The sequence below is a fragment of the Palaemon carinicauda genome, chromosome 14 (assembly GCF_036898095.1).
Source record: "Palaemon carinicauda isolate YSFRI2023 chromosome 14, ASM3689809v2, whole genome shotgun sequence".
NCBI classification, from domain to species: Eukaryota; Metazoa; Arthropoda; class Malacostraca; order Decapoda; family Palaemonidae; genus Palaemon; species Palaemon carinicauda.
Window position 1 is genome coordinate 42,715,422 of NC_090738.1, and position 13,653 is coordinate 42,729,074.

Here is a 13,653-nt window from a genome sequence, read left to right on the forward strand (position 1 = left end):
GAATCATATCTTCTTTTTATTTCTGTATCATTCATCATTGTATGCTAATGCTGTCAGTCACCTGCCCCAGGGGGCCTTGCTCCTTGTCAGTCTGCAGACTTCTATGTTTATCACCTGTTCTGAAAATAAAGACAATCTTACAATCTTATAGTAGCATCAGTCGGCTAGGATTTGTCATTCGCCCCTCACAGTATAGTAAATCTCCTAGATATTATGGACTCCCCGTTCTGATAACTTGATGAGTCCTTGCACATATCTTAAGCTCTATTCTGGCTTAAATAAGCAGCCCGTGTAAATCAATTAGTATAAGAGTGATCCTTTCTCGGAGTGGGACACCTTTCATCAATCGTGTTCGCCTGTTAATTATATTTTGTAATTTCTTATGTAACACTTTTGGTAAATTACACCAGATAAAGTTACAGTAGTTAGTCCTGGTAATAACAGTGAATCACAAGTTTCTTTACAGAATATTCATTCAGATGCTTCTTTGCAAGAGCAATCACGTCTATAAAAATATTAAGTCTTCTAGAAAAGTTATGTATTTGCATGCATTTCATTAAACTGAAAGTAACAAAATATCTCGGGTAAGAATAGATTACTTCTTGAAAGTTACACTATATTAACATTATGAGATGTCTTCAAAATTTGCTAGTAATTCTGTCTGCCACTGTTTCTATCTAAGCGAATGAAAATAAGTCACGACAAATTTCTAATCTAGTACGTTTTGAGCAGATGGCGCATTCTCTGTTTTATGACAAGTAGATTTATAGTGTCCCATTGGACACTAGTTTAGCAGCCTATACTAGGAGGATGCTTCAGTAGGCCTATTTATCAGTTGCGCCATCAAGAGAGTTACTTAAATCTTGAATTCTGTTCTCAAGTGGAAGAGATAATGGTGACTGGTGAGGACATTTTTTTTTTAATGGAATAGAATTAAAACGTATCACTCTCAATTGACTGGTTATCAAGTTTCTTCAAGTTCTCTACTCTACTACCGGCCTTGGTTAAGATAACAGGTTGGTTGCTAAGTCTTTTAATATATGTGTGTGTATAGCCTATATATATATATATATATATATATATATATATATATATATATATATATATATATATATATATATATATATATATATATGTGTGTGTGTGTGTGTGTGTGTGTGTGTGTGTGTGTGTGTGTGTGTGTTTGCATAATATTCAAACGTCCCATCAAAGAGAGGAGTCAGTTGTTATTTTTCAAGAGGAAGGTAAGTTCTCTGAAAAAAGACAAAAGAAAAATTAAAACATTTATTTACATTATATACGGTATTTTGGCTTTTAATTTAATTATATGCATTCCATTAATCCCGCTGACAGTTTGACAGGTAGAACGTTTCGTCGGCTGCTTCATTGCGAACTGTTCTGTGCTACACAATTTACGATAACATCAGATTATAGTAATTTATAATTTAGATAAAAATTACTTAGATAGTTAATAAATGTTTTATTAATATCTAATAAAATTAAAAAATATTTAGCAGAATTTTAATTCAAATAAATCTTAAATAAATTATATCATAGTAAACAAATACTGTGTTTACAATAGACTGAACGAAATATTAAACGTAATGCGATTTATTCAGGCAGTGTAGATGACTAAGTAGTGATAACGGGACGTTGTTAATTCTCTTCGTTTTTCACAAAAGAAAATAGTTAAAACCACATGACAAGCGCTGGAAGTTGAAATGTAAGACACTTAATAATTGTTATGTTTTGAAGTATTACTGTTTACCGGGTTTTCAAATGTGGTAGTACATAAAAAAGGGCAATAAATAGTCGACATTGCTGCTGTTGCCGAGGTCAGCTAGTTCCAAGGTCAAGGTTCATTTGGTCTTGACGACAAAGCATTTGCTTCATTGAGCTCGGTTAATGCTCTTTTATAATTCTCTTCTCTGTCAGACCAGTTTAATTTAGCCGTGCGTAGTGTATAGCCAGCTCCCCATAAGCAAGATAGCCTAGCAGTGTCCTAGGCTTATTATATTAACTAGGTATTGTAACCTTTGGTTCGTATGTGGCCACGATACTTTAGGCTTCAATATATTTGCATTTAGCTCAACTATTTTAATGTATTTTAATTAGATTTTTTTTTTATATTTTACAATGCCATATTAAGGATGCATACTCTCAGACCGGTGCTTTAGTTTTTAGGCTCTGAAATGCTATTGGGTATATAACTGAATTTTTGTCATTGAAAATGTATTTAAACCATGATCTTCATAAACATTTTACCGGTAAATGTATGATAACTTTAATTTCTAGCCAAATACATGAACCATATATGTTTCTCACTGGGTATCTTGTGTTTTACGCACTTATGACCATGGTTTTTGGGGTAAACCACCCATTCATGACTTTTTGGACCCCTTATATAAAGACTATTGTATGGGATCCCAGTGAGAAACCTGGGTTTTTGGGTGGAGAAAGTCATAAACGAGTGATTTTCAGCAATAATTATAGTCAGAAATGCAAAATAAGCCCAAGATAACCAGTTGGAAAAATATATGGCTGATGTAAATGTCTGAAAATGGACCAAAATGGGATTATTTAACTTTGGAGATTTGTTAATGGGTACAGAACCTAACAAACCCACCTAACCTAACCTAACCTAGCAGTTCCCAGGTCACAACCCCTTAGCTGGGGAGCAAGCCCCCTCGGATCCCCCTTCCCAGGTCACATCCGCTAGCCAGACCCCTTCCTTCCCAGGTCACAAACTGAAAATAAATCACAAATAGGCCTAAATCCTTACATTATGATAAAGTAAATAACAAATAATTTCTTACCTTATGATTGACATCGTCACTTTTTTTTTCATTTTTTTTTCTATTTTTTTTTTTTTCAATCTTTACAAAAGCTTTGCAGTAGAAAATGTGCTGGCCTTGCCTGAAAATTAAGTCAGAATCGGAACTTTTAGGCATTATTTCGTAGTTATTTTTCAATTTCACATGAGTAACAATAGCTTTACAGAGAGCATTTCCATTATAATCAATTGCCGACATAAACGAAATTACACTAAATTTCGAAATAGACTGATGTGCTTCCCTTAAGTTCCCATTTGGAGACGTCTTTGAGATGGTGGTTAATTTGAAACTGAAGACGAAGGTGTTAAAAAAATGGCTGTTGTAGAACAACATCCGGGAACTAATGAAGGAGTACTTGTAAGCTGCTAATTAGTTTAAAAACCACCTGATAAATACGTCATTGTAAATGCAGAGAAAGCTCCCCGAACCATGGGAAAAATCGCATGCGCAATAAGTCCCCTTCAGTCTTTCAGATGTAAACAATGGTCTTAAAGTGAAAAACATACTTCACATTTTAATAGACTGGTATGTAAGTTATTATGCCCCAGCCCCTATTAAACATATAGAGAAAAATACCAAACTAGCCAGCACTCATCCATTTCTTATAGCGAATTCCAGTTTCGTTAGAAATTAGAATATCATATATTTACCCATTTAACCATATATAGCCAATCAAATTAGAAGAAACCACAGTTTGAAATGGTGTTTTCTCCTAATGATTTATGTGGTCAATGTCATTAATTGTAGAGTCATGTCAAATTGATTGGTTGAATTTAGATGTAGAAGTCAAGTTGAATTGTGACAGCAAAGCCCACTAGTATTTTTGAAAAACGGATTTTGAGCGAAGCGAAAAATCTATTTTTGGGTGAGATAGCCATGGCGTCCTGATGGAAGGTTCCTGTTTGGTAGCTTCCTTGGGTATAAGACTACTAAGATATTCCCAGAGAATTTAACCACAGGTTATCACAGAATTCTAACTTCTGGAGCGAGTATCTCAAAGGTTTCCCTTTAAGACATCGTAATACAACAGGGGACACGCATGTCTGAACGTGCCACATAGCTATCTTCACCCCGAACAGAGTTAATGCTTCGGTGTGTAAGGACTGAGAATAGCTGGGAGCCGTTCCACAGCTAATCTCACTCGTGGCTACTACTGATACTCGAGACGTAAACAAACGGACGCCATTGCTCTGATGACGTCACGCCCGTCTTCATCCTGAAGCCAGTTGCTGCCCATCACCATGATACAATTGTGTAGGGTGGGAACAAAACTGGACGAAGTAGTAGGGAGGGTCCATCAGGACGCCATGGCTATCTCACCCAAAAATAGATTTTTCGCTTCGCTCAAAATCCGTTTTTTGGGCTCAAGCCATGGCGTCCTGATGGAAGAGTACCAGAGAATCAATGTATCGTGGTAGATTTTCCCCCAGTGTTAAGTGCCTAGGCATTGACAAAACAGCAAAGTAATCTTATGTAAAGAACCATAGGAACGAAGTATCCTGCCCCCCTTTGGTAGGAAGTTCCCATGGGCTATGCCGACGTCAAAGTGGTATTGAAGGGCTATTCATCCTGACAGAAGAACTTGAAGAACTTAGAGATGAAGCAGAATGTTTGATATTTGTATAGGAACATTCTGAATTAGACCAGTGGTGGTTGGGCACTGTGTATAGAGTTCATCTCTTGGTTATCAGAAGTAAGTTTTCGTGTAGGAACCTTACTGAGACAGGGTGAATATAATTTAGGATTAGACATCTTAAATTCTTCATGACCATAAGAAAGGAGGAATAAATAAAACTATGACAGTATGTATTTCATAGTAGGTAGGAGATGAAAGAGACGCATAAGTAATAAAATAGAAATTTTATTTCACAATGCAGAAATTAAATAATTTACAGCAAAAGTAAAGTTCATTTACAGTAATAATAATGTACATAGAAATAAAGGCTTGCTCTTGAATCTGAAAAGGAATTTCAGGATTAGTAGGTACTCGTTCTCGAGGAACGCAAGACTTTAAACAACACATCATGCTCAAGGCATGCGGCACTTGTGTGACACTATGACATTTCACCTGGGATAAGAACAGTTATAAAAGCACTAAGTGTTTTTAGACATCACTATGAATCGCTCGAGGGTCAACATAGGCACCCGAAGAGTTAGAGTCCCAAGTAACTCACTGTTCTACGCAGAGTTAGGTGCAGGTTTCATAACACTACCTGCGGCTACCACAAAATGTTTGACTTCGTGCACTTGTTTCGCATAATGTTTAAAGAAAACTCGCGAGGACTTCCAGCCCGTAAAGTTTTTAAGGCTTTCAAAGTCCATGCTCTGAAAGAAGTTCAGAGAAGATGCCACTTTTCTAGGATCATGACCAGCGGGTGTACTGTTCGGATCCGCTCTGCGAATGAAGTAGGTGATTTTCGCTCTTAATTGTTTCAGTGACAGGTCGCTGCCCGATGTTTCTCCTTTGAAGAGTTGGCCTCCACCAAAGTTCGAAGTTCTGCGAAGATAGACCTTGAGACTCTCTACTGGACATAGAGAGACATCCTCCTTCAGGGGGCATATTCTCCAAGGGCCCCATCTTTTGGTGGGTAATTCGTTTTTAGCGAGAAACGTCGGATCAGGGGAGAGGGTCACTTCTCCTGAATCGGTAAACAGGATGTGTCCCTCTTCTCTTGATAATGCCACTATTTCGCTGACTCGAGCTCCCGAAGCGAGAGCAAATAAAAATATAACTTTCTGAGTCAGATCCTTGAGGGGGCATGAATCGTTGTCCAAGTTGGAGGCGAAATGGAGTACCTTGTCTAGTGACCAGGAGATCGGTTTCGGAGGGGGTGCTGGACGTAGGCGAGCACATGCTTTTGGTAATTTGTTAAAGATGTCGTTGGACAGATCAATTTGGAAAGCATATAGAATTGGTCTAGCCAAGGCCGATTTGCAGGGTGAAATCGTATTGGCTGCTAATCCTTGTCCATGAAGGTGAATGAAGAAGGACATACAGAAATCAATGGTGATTTCTTTAGGATTTTTTGCCTTGACAAAGGAGACCCATTTCCTCCAGGATGATTCATATTGCCGTCTCGTGGATTCGGTCTTGTATTCCTCTAGGAAGTCTAGACTTTTCTTCGAGATCCCAAACCTCTTCTTTGCGGCAAGGGAGAGAAAATCATGAGATGAAGGTCCTTGATTTTCGATGATGAAGCGAAGACAGTCGACTTCTGTACTTGTTGAGAGAGAACTGGGCCCGGGAGAGGGATCAGCTTGGGCTGCAGCTCCAGGACCAGGGGGTACCAGTTGCTCCGGGGCCACTTGGGAGCCACTAGGGCCGCTGTCCCTTTGAAGGTTCTCAGTTTGGAGAGGACTTTCAACAGAAGGTTGGTGGGAGGGAACAGGTATATCTTGGACCACCTGTTCCAGTCCAGTGACATGGCGTCCACCGCTTCTGCTTTGGGGTCCTCGTACGGGGCTACGTACAGAGGAAGTTGATTGTTGTCGCTCGTTGCAAAGAGATCTATCTGAAGTTCTGGGACTTGGTGAGAGATGAAGGAGAACGATCTTGCGTCTAGAGACCATTCCGACTCTATCGGGTTTGTCCGAGATAGAGCATCCGCTGTCACATTGCGGAATCCTTGTAGGTGAACTGCAGACAGGTGCCACTTCTTCTTCTCCGCCAGACGGAAGATTGGGAGAAGCACCTGATTTATCTGGGGCGATCTTGAGCCTTGGCGATTGAGACAACGAACTACCACCGAGTTGTCTAGGGTTAGACGGATGTGGATCGAGGGCGGCGGGGATAACTTCTTCAGAGTTAGAAGGACCGCCATGGCCTCCAAGATGTTGATGTGGAACGTCTTGAATAGTGGAGACCAGGTACCTTGAGCCTGTTTCAGGTGGGAGTGACCTCCCCAGCCTTCCAGTGAGGCATCCGTGTGGATGTTGAGTGATGGAGGAGGGTGTTGGAGAGGAATGGACCTTTTCAGGGCCTTTGCTTCCGACCACGGCTTTAGGAGGCGTCGTAGTCTGTTTGGAAGCCGTCTCTTGAGGTCTCTTCGAGCGATGGATGCCGAGCGTCTCCAGACTCCCGCGGCATCCTTTAGCTGTGCACGAAGCACTGGGTTTGTCACTGAGGCGAATTGTAGAGAGCCTAGAACTCGTTCCTGCTGTCGTCTTGAAATGCGTTTGGATTTCAGTAGTCGCTTGACAGACCCTGCTATTTCCTTCCTTTTCTTCTGGGGGATGGAAAGGCGGTGTGACTGAAGATTCCAGTGGATTCCCAACCACTGAAACTTCTGAGCTGGAGAGAGGCGAGATTTCTTCTCGTTGATCTTGAATCCCAGGTGTTCTAGGTACTGGGTAACTTCGTTGCAAGACTTTGCACACTCTTCGGGCGATGGAGCCCAGACTAGCCAATCGTCGAGGTAGGCCATCACCTGGACGTTTCTTAGGCGGAGCTGTTGTACTATGGCATCCGCCAGTTTTGTGAAGATCCGAGGGGCCACATTGAGGCCGAATGGCATGGCCCGGAAGGCGTAGCTTTTCCTTTGGAGTCGAAATCCTAGGTAGGAGGAAGCGTGATGGTTCATTGGAATGTGCCAATAGGCATCCGCCAGGTCTATAGAGACCGTGTAGGAACCTTGAGGCAGAAGGGTCCTTATTTGTTGAAGCGTCAGCATCTTGAATTTGTTGTTCTCTATGAACTTGTTGAGGGGGGATAAGTCCAGAATGACTCTGAGTTTGTCTGAGTCCTTCTTGGGAACGCAAAACAGTCTCCCTTGGAACCTGGTGGACTTTACCTTCCTTATCACCTTCTTGTTCAAGAGGTCTAGAACATATTCTTCCAGAAGGGGGGTCGATTGCTGGAAGAACTGCTGGAAGATTGGGGGTGGTTGCGTCCAACTCCAGCCTAGACCGTTCTTGATGATGCTGCGTGCCCAGGGATCGAAGGTCCAACGATCCTGGAATTGGCGGAGTCTTCCTCCCACCGGAAGCACTTCATTGCTTCTGGTGTCCCGAGGACTTGTTGCCTCGGCCGCTAGCTCCCTTTCCTCCTCTACCTCTGGAGGGACGGCGAGATGCGTCTCTGCTTGCACCCCTGAACGAGCCTCTACCTTTGGCATGAAAGGTAGTGGATGGTTGCTCAAAGGCAGGGGTGAAGACCGGTGACTGTGACAACACCGGTTGGGGGACCAATTGAAAGGTCTGTTGTGGTTGGGCAACCACTTGGGAGGTAGCGGGTCCCGGAAACTGACGTCGTTGCTGACGTTGCTGGGGTTTTGGCTTTTGAGGTTTCCTCTTAGGCTGAGGTCCATCGTCCTGAGAGGGTTTCCTTTTTCTGGACATGCCCCACTTGTGGAGAAGGTTCCTATTCTCCGTGGCGGCTCTGTCAGTTATTTCCTTGACAAGGTCAGAAGGAAACAGGTGCTTTCCCCAGATGTTGGAGGAAATCAGCCTCCGGGGTTCGTGTTTCACGGTGGCACCGGCAAACACGAATTCACGACAGGCTCTTCGAGCCTTTATGAAGTGGTACAAGTCCTTCATTACTGTCAGTAAGTGGGATTTGGAGAGTACCATGTAGTGATCTGGTACTCTAGTGTCACAGGCCATCACTTCCAGTTGGACTTGATGAGAAAGAGATGCCGCAAGCCTCTCCTTCGTGTCTTGTTCCCGGCGAAGGAGGTGATCGTTGAGCTTAGGGAGGTCTTCATTAAACTGACGTCCGGCGACGTCAGGATCGAGCCTTCCCACGACGAAAGTATGCTGAACATCTTTCCAGTGTCGAGCGTCAGGGGGGGTCACGATGGAGAAGGGTCTGCACTCCTCCAGTGCAGGGCAGGGTTTCCCTTCTTCCGCCGCTTTAAGGCATGCAGCTAAGGCCTTTTCCAAGAAAGGAAGAACCGCAGTGTCAGGTGCAACGTACGTAGGATGCTTCTTGCTCAAAGCCGGAAGCTTAGAGCAGGTAAAGCCCCTACTCTTAAATGCGGAGGCTAGCATAGCCTGGGCCTTTGTGAGATCGAACACTATCTCTTCTTTAGGTTCGGTCTCTTCCTTCGAGGCAGGTTCGGAACGAAGCCGGACGTAACAGTCCGGGTAGGCCTCAAAGCTTGGGAAGAACTCCACATCTTCCAACGGGACCGTGCCGATCTTGTCACTAACAAAGATCCTGCCGGTCGCAATAACCATATGCTCTGCATACCTCCACGGGTTGGCATGAGAGCAAGCGGGGAGATCCTTGACCGAAATCTTCTTCGGTTCTCTGGATCCAATCATCGACCTGATGGACTCCTGGTTCTCCTTCAGCCTGTCGTCCATGACGGCTCTAATCAGCCGGATCAGTTCTTGGGTAGAAGAAGAAGGATCCGGAGTCGAGGAGGTAGACGGAATGGACATTTCCGTCGGTGTAGGAGTAGGAGGAGGGATGGACGAGGGAGCAGCTCCAAGCTCCGACTCGGTGTACTCCACCTTGTCTTCGTCCTCTTCGGCTCCTTGAGCCATAAGCGTCTTCTCCGTGTCTTCCGAGACGTCTGAGATCTGTTCATCATCCTCGGAATCTAAACGACACTCGTGCATGGACTGAGCCATGACCACATCAGGTTCCACCGTAATTTGGACAGTGGGGATCGCATCTTTTGGTACCACTGAGTCAGGGGAGGCCTTAGGGAACAACAGGGACCTCAGTTCTTCGGTGGCCAGGTACGGTCCAGTAGCATTTTTCTGAAAGCCACGCACCCACTTGCGCAGCTTTTCACGAGAAATGTCTCTAACCTCCGCTGAGGGAGGGTTATGGAAGGCCTCAACTAGGTGGGCCTGGCAGACCGTACAATCCAGTGGATTCCAAAACTTCAAATCCCCTTTCTTGTCTGCACAAGGGGCGTGAGTCCTGCAAGCCGTATGCCCGTAAAACTGCGGGCGTTTCACAGCGCAGAAGGCGAAGTCACACTTCATCTGCTCCTCCTGTGGAAGAAAGAGAAAATGAGTATGGGGGAGTCATAAGAATGTCTCTTAAACTAAGTTAATATTAATCATTAATTTTAACTTAAAGAAGGTGTGATGCATAGAGAATGAAAACAGTAAAGGAGAACATGCTCCATGCATCTCGCCCGGCTGGTTACCATAAGCTTGGTCCTTGGATAATCCAAATGACCGAGATCATTGGATATAGTTTCCTAGAATTCCCAGTATTTTGGAACTCCATGGAAAACCAAGGACAAGATTGGGATCGAATTCATTCGGTTCCCAGTTAAGAGCCAGAAGGCCTCATTAAAGGGTAACTGCTTCTGGCAACCAGCCGCGCTAAGATGCACATAGCATGCTGGAATTAGAAGAATGCAAAGAGACAGCATGATCACTAATAGAGCAGTACTAGGTACTGATCTTAATAGCAGAAGCAGCTTATCTGTTTGCGATATAGGGCTATCCTAGTCTTATGATAGCTACAGTAAGGGGGTGCAAGTATTCTTGACGCCTCCGGGGCATCCGGCAAGCCGCCGGCATGCCGGAGCTCGCTCCAGCATAGATTCTGGCATTAGAACAGACAATTTTAAAAAGTCAGTTAAATACCAGGATGGCGGCCGCCGGCACAACGGCGGAACGCCGGCAGGAAGCGGCGGCTCCGGCAGTCGGAGGATGCCAGGTTGGTGACTGGGATAAGGATGGTAAAGGCAGTATCGGGTTGCCGGCAGTATATGCCGGCACTCCGGTGATCGACCGGCAAGCGGACGATTAGATAGGAGTAGGAGAGCCGCCGGTAGTAGCCGGCGGCAGCCGGCAGTCCCTCGGTACACGGGGGGCTGGCGGCAAGGGTAGGGAAGTCACCAAGTAGGAGGCAGGTATTGCCGACAGTAGAGGCGGCAAGAGACCGGCACCCGGATAGATAGAGAGACGGGGAGGGGGGAAAGGGATGCAGGAAGTACCGTCAGGATTCCAGACATCCTTCCCCCTCCCTGAGGGGGTGTACCCATGATAGAGGCAGGCTCTAACATCCATGAGCAGGGGTCACTAGGGACCGGGAGCTAGGTAGCCCAAGGGAGGGCTAGGGAACACCCAAGAGGGGGGGGGGGGGAGACTCCCATATGCAGAACTATACTAGTAACTAACCTTATAGGACACTATGAAGGTATATGTACCAGAGTGGACTGCACAAGGAAGCTCGGGTAGCCCTACTCTTCCACCCTAAGGAGGAGTTGTAGGACAGGGGACAGATGAGTATAAACTAACCTAAGCATAGGCTAGGCTATACAAGAGATAGGTGGGGAGGGAGAAGAGAGAAGTCTTCCCAGGAAGGGTTTCTGTACCAGAGCGGCCACTAAGGGAAGGGAGGACACTCCCTAACCTAAGATCAGGCTGATCGGCTAAAACGGTGCAAGAGTACAGTTTCAGCATGGAACAGAGAAACCTTCCTAACCCAACCTAGAACAGGGCTAAAAGTCCTGAACTAGGCAAGGAAGAAGACATATCGCTATCGCAGGAAAGTCATAGACTATCCTAGCCATAGAGGTAGGCTAGCCTAACCTCACTCTCAGACGCAGCCCTAAAGGGGGTTCATTCCTTTAGGGAGGACAGAGAGGCGATATACTCTATTAGACAATTAATCCCTTTACTCAGAAAAGGGATCAAGGCTAAATAGAGGGAATGCCAAGGCAGGGGATGAAGGAAGCATATAGGGGTCCTAATATTAGGTTAGGCTAGAAAGAATCACTGACTAGCCTATCCCCTATATGGTCCCTGAAGGCGAAAACATTTGCATCACTGTCAAAAGTATTGTAAAATAATAATGCCACTATCTTCATAACTTAGTCTAGGATCACTAATAAATCATGTATGAACACTTGTATGTAGGCTCCTGGCCTGGGGGCTATAGTAGCCGACTGGTATGAGGTCAATCGATGACCGATAAAAAGCGTCTAAACACGATATAAAAGTTCCTAGCTATGAAGACTAAATAAACTAATGTATTCGATTAGTATATAATGCCGGAAACGTTGTTGTGGCTAACTAAAAAAGACATGCATAACAACAACGACGCCATAAAATGGCGGGTCCGGTAGAGGCACAGCTCTGCCACAAAACATCAATTATTTCGAAAAGTAATATTTACTTTACGGCCAGAGCTTAATTAAACAATACTGGAACCTTGTACTCAACTTTCCAGAAGAAGGCGAGGCTGAAGGTAACGACATAGCGAAGATGCAAAGCGATAAAGATAACACAGGGAAAATCCGTCTAAGTAGGGCAGCTACTAAACAAAGGATGAAGACGGGCGTGACGTCATCAGAGCAATGGCGTCCGTTTGTTTACGTCTCGAGTATCAGTAGTAGCCACGAGTGAGATTAGCTGTGGAACGGCTCCCAGCTATTCTCAGTCCTTACACACCGAAGCATTAACTCTGTTCGGGGTGAAGATAGCTATGTGGCACGTTCAGACATGCGTGTCCCCTGTTGTATTACGATGTCTTAAAGGGAAACCTTTGAGATACTCGCTCCAGAAGTTAGAATTCTGTGATAACCTGTGGTTAAATTCTCTGGGAATATCTTAGTAGTCTTATACCCAAGGAAGCTACCAAACAGGAACCTTCCATCAGGACGCCATGGCTTGAGCCCAAAAAATAGTTTGTAATTTACCAGTAGGGACTTAGAATTTTACTGATAGCCTAGGTTAGCTAATGTGACAGACAGTGAAAGTGTTCATATCTTAGTCAACTTTCTTATGTCTACTATTTTGAATTTGTCATTTGTGTCTAATAAAGTAGATGTGAGATCAGCTCATGCTAAGTATTGTAGGTTATATTAGGGTATATAAAACCCAAATAAGGTTTGATATTTATATGATGTATTACTGTATTCCAAAATGTTTATGGTTCTACACCTCCCGTACCATTGCTGACTTTAAAACACCATTGATTGCTAAAGTGATAACATTGTAGTGTACTGTAGGCTACAAATTTTGGCAATATCCATTTAGGAATTAGGTAGCTTATTAAGACAGTTCTTGATTACTGTTAGAGTATTTTGATAAGTATAAGTGTTTGTGCTATGTTTGTATAGAAAACTTTTGTCCTTTAAGGTAGGGATATATCTTCAAAAGAGGGGCCAGTGACATGAGACGAAGACCCTCTTACTGGCCTGTCACAGAATAGCCACTTTTGTCTTTGGCTGTGACGGCCACAGAGGTTATACCACTTTCCTCTCTTTAAGTGTTGGATATCTTCTGACATTTCCTTGTGATAGGAGTTTTTTTTTTTTTTTTTTTTTTTTAGTACTTGTGAGGTCTTTCGCTTGTTAGCTGAAGCGCACTGAAAGGTAAGCGCACGGAGAAGTGAATTTTGTTCCTAAAAGGACATAAACCTTTGGAACCCCATGTTTTGCATATATTTGTGAAAAGGTGACACTTTGGAGTATTGTTCTTGCTCTTTTGTCAGCAATATGGTGAGTTCAGAGTATATCTCATCTCGCTTTGTGATAGTTTCTTTGTCTCAGGAGGGTGTTACCAGTTTGGACCGAGTTTCAACCTACCTGCCCACCCGTTAGTGAAAATTTGCCTAGCAGGCTAACTAGGCACTGAGCGTGGTCCTTGAATGGTCATGCTCGATTTGCAGTGTTAGTGTGTTGCCGGTGCTCAACTTGTGATAAAACCCCCAGTGTAGTTTAGTATAGTACAGCAGTTTGTGTTGCGGCAGGGGATGCTCATAGAAAGTGCAGTCATTTTTGGTTGCCTAGACCAAGATTTCTCTGTGAAGGAAAATACTTGGGAATAGAAGGCTAAGGTTACCCTCTTCTTATACTGTTAATCTCTCCGTCCTTCTCCATTCCCTTAGTCAGACATTTCT

The 13,653-nt window shown here is 43.9% G+C and overlaps 1 protein-coding gene across 3 annotated transcripts in view; it reads left to right on the forward strand.

Annotated features, from left to right (window-relative positions):
• Window positions 1-1,565: 1,565 nt before the first annotated feature.
• tzn (tenzing norgay) overlaps window positions 1,566-13,653 on the forward strand; it is a 110,127-nt gene continuing 98,039 nt past the window's right edge. The window contains exon 1 of one of the 3 annotated variants that reach the window (XM_068387042.1): window positions 1,566-1,723. The gene's annotated coding sequence lies outside the window, so the exon portion shown is untranslated. Of the gene's footprint in view, window positions 1,724-1,848; window positions 2,025-13,653 lie in introns of those variants that run through there. The other 2 variants (XM_068387045.1, XM_068387044.1) reach the window with 2 other exon arrangements.